This window comes from Herpailurus yagouaroundi, unplaced genomic scaffold (genome assembly GCF_014898765.1).
Source record: "Herpailurus yagouaroundi ecotype Mexico unplaced genomic scaffold, PumYag 192, whole genome shotgun sequence".
Classification (NCBI taxonomy): domain Eukaryota; kingdom Metazoa; phylum Chordata; class Mammalia; order Carnivora; family Felidae; genus Herpailurus; species Herpailurus yagouaroundi.
In genome coordinates this window covers 15,072,004-15,091,002 of record NW_024412423.1, presented here as the reverse complement: position 1 = coordinate 15,091,002, position 18,999 = coordinate 15,072,004, and the positions used below count along the sequence as shown (strand labels likewise).

At 44.1% G+C, this 18,999-nt stretch overlaps 1 protein-coding gene across 1 annotated transcript in view; it reads right to left on the bottom strand.

The window, feature by feature from the left end:
• The window catches only part of MEGF10 (multiple EGF like domains 10), a 180,070-nt gene extending 162,764 nt beyond the window's left edge, over positions 1-17,306 (bottom strand). Inside the window, exon 1 of the mRNA XM_040444369.1 lies at positions 16,508-17,306. The gene's annotated coding sequence lies outside the window, so the exon portion shown is untranslated. The remainder of the gene's footprint in view (positions 1-16,507) is intronic.
• Between the last annotated feature and the right edge of the window lie 1,693 nt (positions 17,307-18,999).

The window sequence follows — 18,999 nt, the reverse complement described above, 5'->3', positions numbered from 1 at the left end:
GAGCTCCACATCGTAAGCTTTTTCGTCTCTGCTTTTGAACAGCGGAAGAAAAGTGCCTTTGCTCCAGGCTGGTCTTCACCAAAATAAAAGTAGACCATCTGGCCAGCTCTGCTGAGGAAGCCTCTGCATCTGAATCCATCCGTGGCTGGGCTCAGATGTAATCACCGCCCTTCCTGGAGGAGGACCTCTCCTCCTTGGTGTGAGGAACCACCTGGCCTCTTCTGGCTGAGGTGAGAAGCAGCCTTAAGGGTGTGGCCGCCATTACTTACCCTCCCTCACATTCTGTCCACTTCAGTCCTGCTGCGTCCCCAGAAAGAACACCTAGGGAGTCAACGGTTTAAAACCTGAAAATCTAAAGAGAAACTGCGCAAGGCCTTCCCTTACCTTCCGCCCTCCCAACAGCTGTGTGCACTTCCTGTTGGCTATTTCCCCACTCATACGTGCCTCCACTAGAGGAAAGATAGGATGTCCTGGGGAAGTTTGAATCAGGCAGTGACGCTACCTTGCAGCCTCTGCTGGTTTGTGGCAGGTGATGAAGGCAAGATTATCCATTTGAGTGAAGATTAGGACTGTGAGTCAGGTTCACGTTTTCATGTGATTCTTACATCCCTGTAGTTCTGAATAATCTTGAAATTAGTCCAGTCCATAAAGATTTAAGTTCTTAGTCTATTTATTTATTTATTTTTTTAAGTTTAATTTTGAGAGAGAGAGAGAGAGAGAGAGAGCATGAAGAGGGGAGGGTCAGAGAAAGAAGAACACATAGGATCTGAAGCAGGGTCTGCACTGACAGCAAAGACCCGATGCAGGGCTCGAACTCATGAACCATGAGATCATGACGTGAGCTGAAGCTGAATGCTTAACCAACTGAGCCCTGCAGGTCCTCCTATTTTTTTTTTTTTAAAGAAGAAAGTAGAAAAAGTGAACATGTCCTGTTCTACTCAGACTGTCATAACAAAATATCACAGACTGGGTGACTTAACAGAAATTTATTTCTCACAGTTGTGCAGGCTGGGAAATCCAAGAACAAGGTGCTGGCCAATTCAGTTTCTGGTGAGAGCCACCCCCCCACCCCCCGCCACCCCGACTCGCCGTTGGCCTCCTCACTGTGTTTGTGCAGGATGGAAAGAGAAAGCTCTGGTGTCTCTTCCTCTTCTTATAAAGCCATCAGCTCTATTGGATTAGGGCCCCACATTATGACCCCACTTAACCTTTATCACTTCCTCATGGGCCCTTATCTCCAAATATGGTCACATTGAAGAATAAGGCTTCCACATATGAATTATGGGAGATACAATTCAGTCCAGAGCACCATGCTTGGCCATTGAGGGGGGGGGGGGGGCTGAAAGGTAAATAACATAGGTCCTATGTGCTCAAGGACCTTAAGTTCTAGAATCCATTTATTTTAGAAATAGAAGGGCCCTCAGAGTTTATACAGTCTCTTGTCACTAGCTCCAGGGGTTCCTTCCAGACACGCTCCAAAAATGTGCCTCTGTGAGGTCTTTGGCTATTTCACTCTGCTTCAAGAAAGAGACACAGAGGCACAGAGATGTGAGGTGGCCTGGGGCACTGATGAGGTAACACAAATTAAATTCAAAGTGCGGCTGTGTCTCCAAAAGGAGACTCGAGATGCTAAGGTCTGGAGCATCAAACATATTCCTTGTCCCTAGACTCCTAACACTGACAGGGCAGTACCTCCCTAGGTGTTTATAAAGACTTTTTGATTCATAATGTAGGAGGAGCATTAGAGGGAAGCTTGTGCCCAAGACAAGACCAGGACTGTAGTTTGGTAGAGAGAGCGACTTTATTGTTTTCCTGAAGTATGAAAGCAGAGTTTGGATGCTAATGAACTCAACAAGTTCAACATCCAAGACAGTATGGCATATTAAAGACCTTAGACCCGAGACACCCCTTACCACACCGGGTTCCTGCAAGAGCCTCACTGAGCTGAAAAGAGAAATGACCGTAACAAATCCTCGAGTAGAACTTGATCAGGTGCAAATAAACAAACAGAACTTACTGAGCATTTGCCATATGCCAGATAGTGTCCTTTTCATCTATTATCTCATTTAATCTGCATAATAGGTCTATGAGAGATCCACCATTATTACCCACACTTAACTGACACAGAATCTGAAGTCTGATGAAAATACACTTCTCCAAAGAAGACATCCAGATGGCTAACAGACACATGAAAAGATGCTCAACATCACTCATCATCAGTGAAATGCAAATCAAAACCATGATGAGATACCACCTCATACCTGTCAGAGTGGCTAAAACTGGCAACACAAGAAAAAAAAGGTGTCGGTGTGGAGAAAGGGGACCCCTCTTGTACTGTTGGTGGGAATGCAAACAGGTGTAGCCACTCTGGAGAAGAGTATGGAAGTTTCTCAAAAAACTAAAAATATGGGACACCTGGGTGGCTCAGTCCATTAAGAGTCCTACTTCAGCTCAGGTCATGATCTCATGGCTTGTGAGTTTGAGCCCCGCGTTGGGGTCCTTGTTGACAGCTCGGAGCCTGGAGCCTGCTTCGGAATCTGTGTCTCCCTCTCTCTCTGCCCCTCCCCCACTCATGCTCTGATCCTCTCTCTCAAAAATAAATAAACATTAGGGGCGCCTGGATGGCTCAGTCAGTTAAGCATCAGACTTCAGCTCAGGTCATGATCTCACGGTTTGTGGGTTCAAGCCCCATGTCGGGCTTTGTGTGACAGCTCAGAGCCTGGAGCCTGTTTCAGATTCTGTGTCTCCCTCTCTCTCTCTGTCCCTCCCCCGCTTGCACGCACACGATCTCTCTCTCTCTCAAAAATAAATAAATATTTAATAAACATTAAATTAAAAAAAAAAACTAAAAATAGAACTACCCTATAATCCAGCAATTGCACTATTAGGTATTTACCCAAAGGATAAAGAAATACAGATCCAAAGGGGCACATGTACCCCAACGTTTGTAGAAGCACTACCAACAACAGCCAAACTGTGGAGAGAACCCAAATATCTACTGACTGATGAATGGATAAAGAAGATGTGGTATATATATATATATATACAATGAAATATTACTCAGCAATCAAAAAAGAATGAAATCATGCCATTTGCAATGATGTCGATGGAGCTAGAAGGTATTATGCAAAGCGAAATAAGTCAGTCAGGAAAAGACAGTTACCATATGATTTCACTCATATGTGGAATTTAAGAAACAAAACAGATGAACATTTGGGAACACAGGGGTGGAGAAGACAAGAGAGGGAAACAAACCACAAGAGATTCTTAATGACAGAGAACAAACTGGGTTGATGGAGGGAGATGGGTGGGGATGGGCTAGATGGGTGAAGGGTATTAAGGAGGGCACTTGTGAGGTGCACTGGCTGTTGTATGTAAGTGATGAATCAATGAATTCTACTCCTGAAACCAATATTGCATTGTATGCTAACTAACTAAAATTTAAATTAAAAAAAAAAAAAAAGAAACTGAAGTCTAGAGTAACTGGCTTGGGGTCATACGTTCGGTAAACATTGGGACAAACTAGGATTTAAATCCAGGAACCCACACTCGGAGCATACATTACAGCATACTGGGGGCTTCACTTTTCAAACACGTTTGTCCACTGGACTAGCAGTCAGTGCTTGAAGTGTATACTAGAATGCAAATCTAAAAGGGCAGGGACCTTGTTTATCTTAGGTGTCATCCCATCGCTACCACAGAAAATCACATGGAACGTAACAGGTGTTCAGTAAATATTTACTGAATGAATAAATAACAGATTATGTCCGGTTCAGTGAAACCACTGCCATAGTCTCCTCATCATCTTCCCCATTTTTATCCGATGTTCTACTTCTATCGTCAATGGCCATCTTTTGCTACTCACTGCCTGGTGATTTTAACAGCTTTCAAAGATTTTCCAATCTGGCTCCAACCTACACGTCCAGCCTCACGTGCTGACAGTCCATTATAAAATACTCCACTCTGGTCACCGCTGCCCTGCCCCTGCCCCTGCCCAGCCGCCTCTCGCCCAGGCCATGTGCCATTCTACCAACTGAGGTATCCTCTCCCTCTTCTTGGATTATATGGAGCTCACTCACCTTTCAAGTCCAATCTCTTCCAAAAAGCCTTCTCTCATCATCAAGTGCACAGTGCTATTTTTCTCTCCTGAATATGGATTCACCTGGAACATATCACCCACTCCCTCATCCTTTCCCATCTCCACAAAAAGACAGAAGGCCAAGGCCATGCCGTGTCATTTTTGATATTCTCCCCAACATACAGTAAAGGCTTGGCTTACAACAGACACATCAAGAATAGAGACTGACTGAGTGATACAGAATATGTCTCATCTAAATGCAAAACATCTATTGATACGGTTTTTTTAAATAAAGGTTAAAAAAATTTCATTGAGATAAAATTCACATGACATAAAATGTTATCCTTTTAACCACACCGTGCAACCATCACCATTACCTAGTTCCAGAACTTTTTCATCGCCCCAAAAGGAAACCCCATTCCTATGACACAATCACTCCCCGCTTCTTCCTCTCCTGGCCCCTGGCAACCACTACTTTCTGTCTCTATGGGTTTGCCAATTCTGGACATTTCACATAAATGGGATTATATGTGTGACACGCGGTCATTGGTGTCTGGTGTCTTTCCCTTAGCATTATGTTTTCAAGGTTCGTCCATGTCCTTGACGACATGTATCATATTTCATTCCTCTTAATGATTGAGTAATATTCCATTGTGGATATATGACATCTCGTTCATCCACTCTCCAGTCAATAGCCAGTGGAAATTCGGGTCGTTTTCACCTTGCGGTTATTGTGAATAATGCTGCTATAAACATTTGCGGACAAGCTTTTGTTGGAACACTTCCATTCTGCTGATATCTTACTAGGAAAGAACAAATTAACTAAAAGCCTCATCCTGATTCTCTAGCAGATATAAAACTTTTCTTTTAGTACATTATTATCTTCATTAAAAAACATTCATGCTCATGAGTAAATTTAACTGTTATTGTATTCCAGAATATTTTAAATTTCTGATAGCTTATGTTTTGTCTCCGAGACTATTTTCTAACTTCTACATTCAATTAACAGGATCTTACGTAAACACTTGGATGATTCTTTTACAAAAGGCATACACAAATCTTATTCCTGGTAATTATTCTTCACTATTTTTAACATTATTTGGTGTTCAGTAATGGTTACTAATATTGGCTGAGAGCTTACTATGTACCTACCACTACACTAAATGTAACAACACTCTTGGAAGTACATACTGTTAGCATTTCCCGGGTGATGGAAAGAGGTCTGGAGAGCTAAAACAGCCTTCCCAAAGTCATAAAGGTCCAAGGGGTAGAGATGGGATCCTGAGCCAGGTTGCCATATTTCATACAGTAAATGACAAGGCCAGCCCGGAATAGACCCAGACCATCAAAATCTTGTCTCTTAATTCACGATGTTAATCACATGTGTTTGTGTAAGTCAACAGTTAACCTTTAAGTCCAATACCTAAAGGAGGTATACAGAATGGATATGGAGATGCCCCACAGATGTGCTAGAACCATTCCAAGGCCAAGAACTCCAAATTCTCCTTCAAAAAACCTACAAAAAACAAAACACTCCTGTTTTCTCTGTTTCAGTCTACTAGCTCCAGATTGTAACAGCAAGTTAGAATGTTCTACAGGTAAGATGCCCCACACTGCTGATGACTGATGTCCTCTCGACAGAAACAGGACCACAGGCCACTCTTGTGCCAGAAGCATCCTTTTGCTTATGGGGAAGCTTCATATTCAGAGGTACTGCTCGTGGAGTTCAGGAAATGATGGCTGAAATAAGTGAGAGAGAGGAGCCCAAGACGCCATACCTCCTATCGCTTTGTCCCCATTAGCAAAATGTGAGGAAAAAAATGAAAGCATTCCAATACTAGACTTGAGGAAAGATGTCATCTAAAACTAAGGAAAAAAAATACATAGTCTATAGTCTTGGTCTGATTTTCCTGACAGATTACAATGAAGGCGGAGGGTGGAAAACGGGACTGAGATTTGCTTGTTGGCCAATTTGGAGGGCTGCTTGTGTTTTAGTTTCTAAAGAGTGGGGCTCTGCTAATGCTGTTGACTTCCTAGTCACTGGATTTGCTGCCTAGAGTAGTCAGTCAACTATGTTGGTGCTGGCCCATTGCTTTCTGACACAGAGCTCTACCAACCACAGAAAGAGGGGCGAATTAATGGATATAGAAAGCTCCAGACCCTCGTAGCTACACCAGGTTCCAAATTATATGATAGTTGGGGTTCCCAAAGTTGGCTGTTTTCTATCACTGTATAACTTTAATTCTATATTAAACACTACGCTTCAAATGGTTTTGAACTTTTTGTTTAAGTATAAAATACATACCAAGAAAGGATACAAACAGAATTGAACAGCTCAACATATTTTCACAAAATGAACACACTCACACAACCAACACCCAGATTAAACAGACCAGAAGCCCTCCTCGGCCAGGGTTTTAATTCTGACACAACATGAAGGGCCAGCAAGCATCCCATGCCTAAAAAAGCATTTAGTATGGAACATGCCATGTGGCACATAAACCACAATAAAAGACAACATATCACTTCTCTATTTGTTCAACGAAAGCTGCATCAACACAGAACTTCACGTAGAGCACGGTCATGCCTCATGGCACCCAGGAGTCAGCCTCTCCAAATCACAGGAGTAGAGCCAACGGAACAGGCCTAATGACAATGAGGTAAAAATTAATTAACTAATCAGGAGCGTGGTCAACACAGTCTTTTCGCCACCTGCAAAGAACAGTTTTCTCTTCCCCTTCTCCACTTCAAAAGTACCTACATCACTGGTAAAACCAAATATCCACTTAGTAAAGTATAAACAAACTGCAAGAGGAGGGAGAATGGAAATACACTGAAGAAAATAAAGCCACTTGCCTCTCTGCAATCCACTTGCTTCTCCTTCTTTAATGGATTTACAGTAATAGTCTGTCATCAAGGTACAATGACAGACTTAATTACAAGAAGCTCTAAGTGATCTAAAGAAAATCGTATATTGCCATCTCCTGGGTACAAACCTCCTTAAGCCTAATCTTCCCAGTCAGGAAACCTCTTATCTCAAAGACAAAAGGATTCCTACTGGCCAATGAATACCAGCTGTCTGAATACTCTTTGTAAAAGGGCTCTCCACAGCCCACTACCTCCAGAAAAGACTTTCCGCATTCTACCTCACTCAGGGCTGTGTTCTGTGCTGAAGGAAGGGAAGGGGAGGGGAGGGGAGGGGAGGGGAGGGTAGGAGGGGTAAGAGAAAGGAAGAGAGAGAGAGAAAGAAAGAAAGAAAAAAAAAGAGAAAGAGAAAAAGAGAGAAAGGAAGGAAGGAAGGAAGGAAGCCTTCTACAAATATCCACAGGAACTAGGGACTAAGTTTCCCTTTGAAGGAAACTCAGAGGCAAAGGCTGAATGAATGACATACTTTTTCATAAAGGGAGTAATGAGGCTAAAAGAACAATCCTGTGTGAAAAGTCTGTGACCTATGCTGAGGCGATGACCTTGAATTTGAATCTTCGGACACAAAGAATGTAGCCAATTGTTGAGCTCTGAATTAGATCTTTACAGGAAGTTTGCAAGCCTTTCCCTCTGGGGCTAGAATCCAGTTTGGAAGTTGAGGGTGAGGGGTGGTATCTAAATGATAGGGAAGCCCCCAACATCATAACTGTCCATACACATCAACTTTCTAACAGATTTAACTGTATCTCAGTTGCAGAAAAACCTTCTTGGCTTCGAAATTTATTATCTGAATCTAGATTTGGAAGGATTATGAACATATCATCATATACACAGGAACCATACCCCTGAACAGAGTATCATTCTTGGAGTTTATAGGCCTTGATTTAAGTGGACTTTCAGATCAAACACCTGTCTTTGATGAGCCCAGGGGAAAGAGGTGGAGAAATGTGCTTGCGCCTCTCATGGATAGAGAGAGGTCTTTTTTAGGTTTTAAATCAATAATAAAACCCTGCAATAAGGTGAGTCAGTGGAACATATTCAGAAACAGTTCTTCATTGGCCAAAGATCAACTGGGAGTTCTAACGGACCTGTGTCTCCCTAACGCTACATCTCATGCTCCCAAACCAGATTAATGATGCTTCTACAGAATTACTTTTTTCCTTCCCAAATCCTACCTCTGACACATTGCTGCAAGTAGTTTAACTGTGAAAGGCCTTGACCTCCTTTCTTTGTCTTTCCAATTCAAGTGTGTCTGTTTCCTTGGGGCTACCAAGCTCAGTTGGATGGCTGGCCGGAGCAGAATGTAGCATCAGCCAACCCCGGAACAATGGGCCCCTTTCTCTGGCTGTCACATGAACAGCGTAGTGTTACAGCCATTGTCCCTCTAAGCGGAGAGGGAGAGGCACGGGTTCTCACAGACTAGCTATTCTCCCTGACCCCCTCTGACCAAGTCACTAAAATGTTTAAAAAAAAAAAAAAAGAAGAAGAAGAAGAAAGAAAAAGGAAAAAAGTTGTGCCTTCTGAATGGAGCAAAAGAGCCCTAACAAGGATTGCAAGCATCCAGGGACCACCTGGATCAGAACACCTTGCCAAAAATAAACATCCCTGGGCCCCACAACACACCAATGGGGTCCAAATCATTAGAACGGGGGCCAGTGTCTGCCGGTGATTCTCAGGCCTCTGTTTGAAAACAGGCTGCACAGAGGTCTCAAGTCTTGCTAACCTCTCTAAGGAGCAGAGTATGCACGCCCCTCTGTTCAAGGGAGGCACAGGAGATGGGGGTGTACTGAAAGGCAGACGCTCTCTACTACAGGTACCAAATCTCAGTGCTGGGGTGGGGGGGAGCACAAGAGAAGGCAGGTAAGAATGATCGGGGCACCAAGGAATGTGGAGAGGAAGACTGGAAATGAAAAGAAAACAGCTGGTCAGAAGGTAATAAGAATTTGGGGGTAGGGTCAGCAGTGAGGACAAGGGGGAGGAGCAGAAAAGTTAAAAGAAAGCACAGAAGCCATCTAAAAGAGGCTGGAGCCTTCAGCAAAAGATGGACGGGAAGAAAATTCCAGGGATGGTGGGAACAAAGAGCTTTTAAAAAAAACGGTTTCATGTCCAGTTTCAAATAATTTAATAATTAATAGTAACCAATAATAACGTACGAAATGATTATAATTAATATACAATAGTTAATAATAATGAATGGTTTGATAATTTCAGAATAGCAACCAATAAAAATATATGAAAGGATTATAATTAATACATAACCATTAACTATGCTAATAAATTTTTTTAATGTTTATTTATTTTTGAGAGAGACAGAGAAAGAACTCAAGTGGGTTGGGGCAGAGAGAAAGGAAGACACAGAATCCGAAGCAGGCTCCGGGCTCCGAGAGGTTAGCACAGAGCCCGACGTAGGGCTCGAACCCATGGACTGTGAGATCATGACCTTCGGTGAAGTCGGACGCTCAACCGACTGGGCCACCCAGGCGCCCCAACAATAACAAATAAATTAATGGTTTAATGGCTTTAAGTCTTAAGACGTGAACTTCCTCCACAGTCCCAAGCCTTAAAGGTCAGCTACTCAGAGCTACATGCTGGGTGACACTTTGAAAATTAAAGAAATAGGAAGTGACATCTGTGGTTGGGTGGACAACTTCACGTGAGAGGACACGGCACAGCAGTGTGGCAAGATAATCCCTAAACTGAGGATCTGAAAGGAAAATACGAATTCAGATCCGGATGATGCCCCTGAACCTACCCCCACCCCCAGTAAGCCCCGTAGTTGTTGAATGAGTTAAGTTTCCTCATTTCACACCTTCTCATGGAACGGGGCTCCATTTTTATGTGAATCCCAATAGGTGTCCCAAACCACATCTGGTTTAGATAATGAAAGAGCAGTGTCCTACGAGGGGCTCCTCTAATGTCCACAGTGCTGTGGGAGCAGGCAGAATCCAGTCCTGGAGTCCCCTGTATGTTAACTCACCACTCCCGTGGAACGCTTGAGCCACCGTTCTTTGAAACATCTAGCAAACGTCTGCAGCCGTGTGTTGGCTGAGCTCGTTTCCTTATCTAAAACGTGCCGTGCACACTGGAGTCCTCTCTCTTCCAAGCCCCACAGTGCCAGGAAAATTTTGGCAAGCACACCGAACCCTCTCTCTAGAAGGAACTCTCGGAGAAGTTCTCAGAACGGCCTACTGGCCCTTGCAACACCCAGCCTTACCCACTCAGTTGTATTTTTTTTAATCTTTATTTTTCTTAAGGCAAGTATCTCAGTAATTCCACATAATAATCATCCCCTTGCCCTATACACCTGATAAGTATCTGATTGGGCAAAAAGAAAACTCAAACCAACTTCTTTCTTAAAGAATGCAAATGTCACATCTTGTCCTCAATTCCTTGCCCGAAAATAAATAAATAAATAAATAAATAAATAAATAAATAAATAAATAAAGTAGTGTTCTAAACATATCAATGCAGGTAGGTATTTAAAATTTTTCATTTTGGTGGCAAAATTAATCCCCTGGGCCCCAAACAAAGATTTTATACTTCTGTTTTGCTCCTGGAGGAACAAGTTAAGTCTGTGTTTTGATTTTCAGTTTACCATTAAAAAAATATTTTCAAAGAAGACAAACATGATTCTTTCCCAGAAGGTATTTATATGGTACATAGTGAGATGATCACCTATGGCGAGGTTTGAGAACTAAGCAAATCTGTGTAGCTCATCCGGATCGGCCAGGATGTTCATGACAAGGCACTCAGTCACCCACCCTCTAGGATAGGGCCTCCTTGCTCTCAAAGATAAGATGTTTTTAACAGATGTTAATATCCTGCACATGTACCCATTAAGATGAGGTTCCCATGCTGAAATACTGTTTTCTTTGTCTTAGAAGGGGGGAAGGGTACAATTTATTGCCTTCTGAGTAGGAAACTGAGGTGGTTAAAATGCTTTACATAGTTTCTTTATCTAATAGCATAAATCACTACAAATGAAACAAGAGAGGAAATCACTGGAAATGAACCTCCATCATAAGAGGATAGATGATCACATTCACGCTTTCCAGACTGGCTAATGGCAGAGCATGCATTATCAAATGACATCCACATGCCAACCTGTAGTTTCGCAAATAAAATTGTATAAAGTAAAACAACACTGGTTTGTGCTTTCTTTTTTCCCTCATCACATGAGAAATCTTTGCATCAAGTGTGATAAATTAATCTTCTGCAATAACTGTCTTTAAAAGACAGTGGTCACTGTGAAAAATAATCTTAAATTGTGAGGAAAAGAGAGTAGAGATAAATACAAAATCTTGGGAAATTCATATAGAATGAATGAATGAATGAGTGAGTGAATGAATGAAGGAATGAATGAAGAGACGAGCTAAGACACTCACAGAAGTACACACAGATGCAAGCTTAAACTAAGGTAGAAAAAGTTCATTTTGGAAATAGCACTGAAAAGGAAGACAAATCAACAAAACCCAATGAATTGCAGTTGGTTCTTAAAACTGAGCTAATTTTTAACACAGAACACTGGGCGCACATCCTTGAGAAATGGAGACCACAGGCAATTCTTAATATTGTTTGTGTGAAGTCCAAACAATCAGGACGTTTGTACTCTGTGTGCTGATACTGCTCCCTTCCTGCCCTATGCCACCGGAGCTTTCATGCATCAGCCTATGAATGAACACTTTTCGTGGTTCATCCTTTGGTGAAGCTGCCCGTGAGCTAAAATTTCCATCTTTGTCATTACCCCGCAACGTTTGTTCACTCGTTTGCATGTTATTGCCTATTTCAATAGTTACAAAAAAATGAGTGAGATGGGGTGCCTGGGTGGCTCAGTTGGTTGAGCGTCCGACTTTGGCTCAGGTCATGATCTCACGGTTCATGAGTTCCAGCCCTGCGTCGGGCTCTGTGCTGACGGCTCACAGCCTGGAGCCTGCTTCGGATTCTGTGTCTCCCTCTCTCTCTGCCCCTCCCCCTCTCATGCTCTGTCTCTCTCTCTTTCTCAAAAATGAATCACAAAACATTTTAAAAATATTAAAAACAAAAAAGGAGTGAGAAATGAAACAGTTAAAAACCTAAAGTAATAAGAAGTTTTTCTCTCATGAAGCTTAACACAAGTGACCAAAAACGGGAGTTATTAGACACGCAAAATAATGGCCAATCTTAAGCCTGAATCAAGGCATTTGTTGAACTTAAACAGATCAACTGTTGTTCAAATGAGAAGGAAAGCACCAAAAGTATAGAATGTTTAAAGCGAGAAAAATTAAAGAAAGGAGTAAACACCGTGCAGTGCGGAAATGGCTAACTATAATTAAACATTTTGTAATTCACGTGGCTCCCAGGGCCAGCATCCCTTATGCAAGGTAGGCTTTTGCACCATCGATCTTTGGACCTATTTTTAGGAATGCATCCTGCACGAAAGTAGGAAAAAAGAGTACTAAACTGGTCACCATATTTATGATTGAATATAAAAACAAATACAAAGGGATGTATAAATTGACAAGCACGGGGCAAAAGTGCTTTGCTTTTACTGGCACTGGCACTTCCAGGGCCCCGACACCGTCATTCACAACGAAAACCATCCCACAGGTATCATATGCTCAGCTCTTGTATCATAGCTCTGCCACGGTGTTAAACATGCAACATCAATGCAATGGCATCTAGTGTTTCATAAGTCTCAGGATAGTCTATCTTGCCCATTTACCACTCCGGGTTACTGTGTATACTATGCCTAGCCAAATTGTAAGTTCTTGACTGGCTTCTCCACAGCCCTTGGTACGTACGTAGTGCCTATCCCGAACGCTCTGTGTGCTAAGGAATGTCACCTAGCATTTATTCATTCCATCTTCCCCCACCTTCCTTAGGCATTTATTATGTAACTCCTATGTGCCAACCATGCAGATAAAGGCTTAAAATAAGGAATGGTAAACTCACCAATCAGCTGGACAAACATCCAGGGAACAAACACGTTTGACACAATATCATAGATGCCACAGTAAAGCTATCCACACAGTAGACTGGGAATCATAAGAGATATCGCTGAGTTTCTGACAGACAATTGGGAAATTAGGGTGAGTCTTAACTTGAACTGTATCTTGTAGGATGAATGAGTAATATGGGGATTGGATGAAAAAGAGGAACAAAGACATTTCGGGCAGAGAAGACGGCAATACACGGCTAGATTGGGGAGAAATAAGAGCAGGCAACGTATCTTCTAAGGAAGAAGAACAAGGTCAAGATTAGTGGGGCAGGAGGCCCGCAGAAGAGGCGAGCAGAAAACCTGCTATTTTGCTCCTACGTATCGTGTTAAAGACGTTAGGTGTTATGCTCTCCACCGGTGTTACTCCAATTGTGATCTTAGGTCACCTCCACCAGATTCATTTAGGGATCTGCTCAAATGCAGATGTCTGGCCCTTGCATCTAGAGGGAAGCCCTGGAATCTGCATTTTCAATAAGCACCTGGGTGACACTGATGCTTACCACCTGGAGAGCTGCCAAAGATTTTTAAACAAGGTAATGATATGATCGGATTGGTGTTTAAAATGTTTTTTTAACGTTTATTCACTTTTGAGAGACATAGAGCATGAGCGGGGAAGGGGCAGAGAGAGGAAGACACAGAATCTGAGGCAGGCTCCAGGCTCTGAGCCGTCAGCACAGAGCCCGACGTGGGGCTCAAACTCTCAAACTGCAAGTTCATGACCTGAGCTGAAGCCGGTCACTCAACCGACTGAGCCACCCAGGTGCTCCCGGATTTGTTTTTAAAACCATGCTACTAGACTGAGCAGACAACCAGGAGGAAGGTACACTCACGGCTGCTACACGAGCATGTCACTTGGGTTTGCCATAGGGAACTTGTAAAACTGCGGACTTTTCACCTATCTCCCAAGACTTACTGCACGTGGATCAAAGTGGACGGGGCTGGGATTTCTTAAAATTATTTTCTAATTTTTTTTTAATGTTTTTATTTATTTTTGAGACAGAGAGAGACAGGGCATGAGTGGGGGAGGGGCGGAGTGCGAGGGAGACACAGAATGAGAAGCAGGCTCCAGGCTCTGAGCTGTCAGCACAGAGCCTGGCACAGGGCTCGAACTCACGAACCGTGAGATCATCACGTGGGCTGAAGTCAGACGCCTAACCGACTGAGACATCCAGGCACCCGGGGGGGCTAGGATTTATACTAGGTTGAACAGTATGAAATTGCCATTTTATATAGGTCAAAAATGGGCAAATTGTGGCCATTTCTCATAGCCCAGTCTAACTAAAGCTCAGAGTAACTGAGGCTGTGCACACAGAGCTGAATCCTTTTCCTCTTCTATTAATTATCGACCCCATTACTCATTTGGCCTGCAATGATGGAAGTGACATAATTTACAAACCTAAGACAAACAGGAGGTTCAAAAGCAACAACCAATGAAGCAAAGCAGCTACTCTGGGGGCTGCAGAGACAGAAGGGACCCTGGAGATTCGCCTGCTCTTTCCCCACCTCCCAACACAAATTTACATAGGAGGAAGCTGATGGGAGAAGTAACCTGCTGGAGGTTATCCTGAATATTTTGTTCAATTCCTCAGTGATACGTTCTCTTCATTTTAACAGATCTTGAAATCGTTATAGCTAAAAAGTATTTGGGATTTAATTTGTGGAGTGCTAGTGTCACAGGATGCCCTCAAATGCATAACATGGGGGGAAGGGGAGACACGAGGCCAATACTCACGCGTTTTTAAAATGAAGCCAACAAACTTAAATGATATGGAACATAGACCAGCACTTGAAATGTAATAGAGACTCAATAAACATTCATTGAGCGAATGAATGACCTCCAAGAAATAGGTTAACGGAGGTATATTCACGCAAGGAGTTTCTAAGGCAGTGTGCGGGGTATAAAAGACTGTAGATCTCCCACCGGCCAGTCTGTCCCAAGCATCCTTTGGCCCCCAACCATGACCTCTCCTCTAAAATCCCAGCCCTGCCACATGCACCTTTCTTTCCTCTGAAAGGGTCCCAGCAGACCACAATACAAAGATCATGTGTGAGTTAAATTTGGCATTACATCTCATCCTAGGTGATTGTGACGCACACATGAGCACAGCCTTCACAGCTCATCCCAGTACAAATAATAGCTTACACTTCGCTATATGATCGTGATACAATGGTTAACGTTAGCTGTATGGTCATCACCATCACCATAACTAATTATCTGCCAGGCTTTTAGCACTCCACGGGCGCTGACTCCAGTGACTCATTGAATCCTTTTAACAATCCTCTGGTGTAAGGATTTTCATTACCATTCAGAGTTTATAGATGAAGATAAGAGAGATTAAGTCACTTGCCCCAAACGCCACAACTGGAAAGTGGAAGGGCTGAGAGTTGACCTCAGGTGGCCTGGTCCCCAAACTCACCCTCTACTTAACTCTTTGATCTCAGAGCAGCAAAACTAAAAGTACCCTGCAAGCCAAGCCCCCAGAGCAGTCATGTCAGGAAGATGACGCTTCTGGACAAAAAGATTGGATCCTTGCCTTTTCATCCATAAGGAATGAAGTATCTTCAGTTGAGAAGACCATACACAACGTGAGATCCAGGCTATGAAGGAGAAAGGCAAGAAGAACCAGCGAGAAAGTCATTCTCCTCTGTCTAGCGCGGATTTTACTGTCTGAGAACTTTCTGGCTAATAAAAATCCCAAGCTTTAACTCTTCCCCCTAAAGAGTTTGGGTCTTCCTATGAGGATATTATCTAAAGAAACATCAAATAAATCACTACACCTCATTTACTCCATGGTACCATCCCCAATTCCAGGAAGAACTATAAAGACAAAATATTTCCCTTAAAGCAGGGCTCAAAGTCCAAGTTCTTTAAAGGACTGCCACAAGATAGATCTTTCTGCGGTCTGAAGAACCGCCCCTCCTAACATTCCCTGTGAAGCCAGGCACACCAACAAGGAAGAGATCCCTCTGGTCTAAGTCACCAGGCTGTGATCCTCACACCCCTAAAGGACTCCGAGAACGCAGGAAGAGGGAGCATCCCAAGCCTGTCTGCACAATGCGAATTATCAAGTCCTGGAGAAAGAAAAGTTTGGAAAATAAGGAAAGGTCCCAGAGAAGGCAAGCTGGTGTGGAAGAAAGGGTCCTGCTGAAACTGTTTGTCCTTCCCAGTCTGATTCCACGCTCAAAACCTCCCTACATCCAGCTAGGACACCCGTCAACAGAGAATAAACACAGAAAAGGCAATGCAAGGGCAGAAATTATGCACAACAAAATGCGTAATGGAGGTGTCTCTCCAGGAAAAATACTCCAGGAAGTTCCTATATAGCCCCCCAAAACAGGACCAAATGTAAACAGTAACAATGAACCCTTGAGACAAAGTAAACAACCCAGACTGAGCCCATCCCGCCCTGGCTCACAAGGCACCCGGGTCTCCAGACTAAGGAAAATATGTCCCCAACCCATAACAAACCAGCCAGCGTCGGGCCAACATCCAGGAGGTGCCAGAAGTGAGTTTGCCCAACTCTTACCCAGGTCCCGAGATCCTGAGATTTGCAGCACAACCCTTTCTGCCCGGTTTTCACCCAACGCCGGCCGAGAAACAAAATCTCTTCCAACAGCGCAGTTAGCCTCCAAGTAGCGTCCCTGAAGAGAGCGATACCTGGGTGGGGGGGGGGTCAGGCTCCAAGGTGGACACGCGGGAAAGGAGGCCGGTCTCCGCGCGTTTCCAGACCCCTAGTTTTGCGCACCGGGGAAGTACTCGTCGCAAACTTCAACCAGGCTTTCCCCGTCTGGCCCGAGATGCTGGAGGAGGAGGGGAGTAACCCGAGCCGGGGCTGGGATGCGAGCAGTTGCCGCTGCTGCAGCTGCCGCCGCCGGGGCAGTGACCACTGGGGGGTGTCACTTGGCGCCTCTCACTCCCTAGAGCACCCGGCAGGATCCTATCGGCCAGACTGTGAGTCCCGACCGCGGGTCTCCCCTGCCCGGAGCGGCTTCCACCCCCTGGGAGTGACCCCAGCAGAGAGACCGGTCACGAAGTTGGCAAAAAGGGGGGGGGGGGGGCAGGGGAGTCACCGCAAGAAATGAACCAAGGGGTGGTGGAGAGGGTGCCTGTCTGCGTTGAGCGCGCGCGCCCTAGTCAAAGTCCCTGGCAGGTGTTCTAGACCCTGTAGCAGGACTTGAGGTACTGGGGACAGCGCCCGAGCGGCCAGCTGGATGGACGGTTCGTCCCCACTGGTGCCAGGGAAGGAGCGCGAATGGGGGACGGAGAAGGGATAGGTGACCTAGGCGTGCCAGAGCGTGCGCTGCGGCCACAAAGTGGTTGGAAGGTGGAACGAGGAATTCGCGGGGAGAGGGGGGCAATGAGAGAGTCTGCTTTTTAGAGGCGGGGCAAAGAGAACTCCCGGGACCGGCAGGAGAATCCTTCCAGGCCCTCCGCCCGACGTCGCCCAGAGATTTCTTGGGGAATGGCTCCCTCTGCCGACTAGCCAAGGAGGCCCCAGGAGACAAATCACAGAACGTGAGAAGGAAGAAAAGGTTTTCCTCCGTTTGAGGGTTGGCCTAGACGCAAATTCTGCAATCTGTTTCTCTAACTGTCCATCTTCTTCTTCCCTCCCAAAGAACTTGCCCGCGTCCAGACGATGCAGGCGGACACAAACCTTTAACTGATGGAGAGTTCTTATATAAAGCTGCATTCTCTCATGACCCCTCACACACCCCTCCACCACCCCTCCAAAAAAAAGGCTTGCGCTCCATGCCCAGGCCAGTCGATCCTCTCCTACCAGATTTCTCTTCCTTACATGAACATAAACTCTTTCTTTTTGGAGACCTCTCAAACGCATATGCGCCTCCAGTCAGTAAAAGCATCGGCACTAGTCCATACGCAAAATTATGCTTGGATGAATAAGCATGTATCACCATCTTCTTAGGTCACACCCCTGGAAATACACAAGGGAAGAATGCGTTTGTTTGGTCCATTGTTCGTTTACCAGGCATCATTTCCCCTTCTTTTGGTTAACGGTAGTTCCTTTTTTTTTTTTTTTTTTTTTTTTTTTTTTTTGAGGCCACTCCTGCCACACTTAGCGCAGTCTGGATCAGAAGGTTTCTCAAAATGGTCCAGCTTTTCCAGGTCCGAGAGTGGGCACCTGCCCTAAGCTAGTCCCTTCAGACCTTCTCTGCCAGGAGTGTAAGCTTTGATCAGAACCACAAATCTAGAGCTGATTGACCATATGACTGTGTTCTGAAGTTTGGCCAGGAGCTCGTGTCACTTAGTCCCCAAAGCTATCCCCGCTGTAAGTTTTATGAACTTGGTTGCTCCACTGCCTCTGATTTTTCTAATCAACTATATTGAGACATGATTTACATTCAATGAGTTGCACTCATATTAAGTATACAGCTTGATGAGTTTTCAGCAAATGTGTACATGCATGTAGCCACTACCACAATCAAGAAAATGCATACCTCCATTGCTCTAGAAAGTTCCTTTGCACCCTATTGAAGTGTTTCCCACACCATGTCACCCCCACCCACTGAGCTGCTTTCTCTAACTACAGATTGAATTCATCTTCTCTGGAGTTTCTAGAATGGAATCACATAATATGTATTTCTTTGTGTCTGGCTTCCTTCACTGAGCCTAATGTTTCTGAGATGCATTGATGTCGTTTGTATCAGCAGCCTGTTTCTTTTTATTGCTGAGTACCATTCCACTGGATGGCTATGCCACAATTTGTTTCCCCATTCACCAAATGTTGATAGACATTTGGGTTGTTTTGAGCTTAGGTTCATTATGAAGAAAGCTGCTAGGAACATGGTTGCACAAGTCCCTTTGTGGACAGGTGATATTCTTTTTCTTCTTTCAAAGCACTGGAATTACTGATTTATACAGTAATTGTATAATTATATAATAGTTTTCCAAAGTGAATCTATCACCCTTACTGTTCATACCAGCAACGTTGGAGAGTTCCTCCACATCAACAGTTGGTACTGCCATTCTTTTTATTTTCGTGACTCTACTGGATATGCA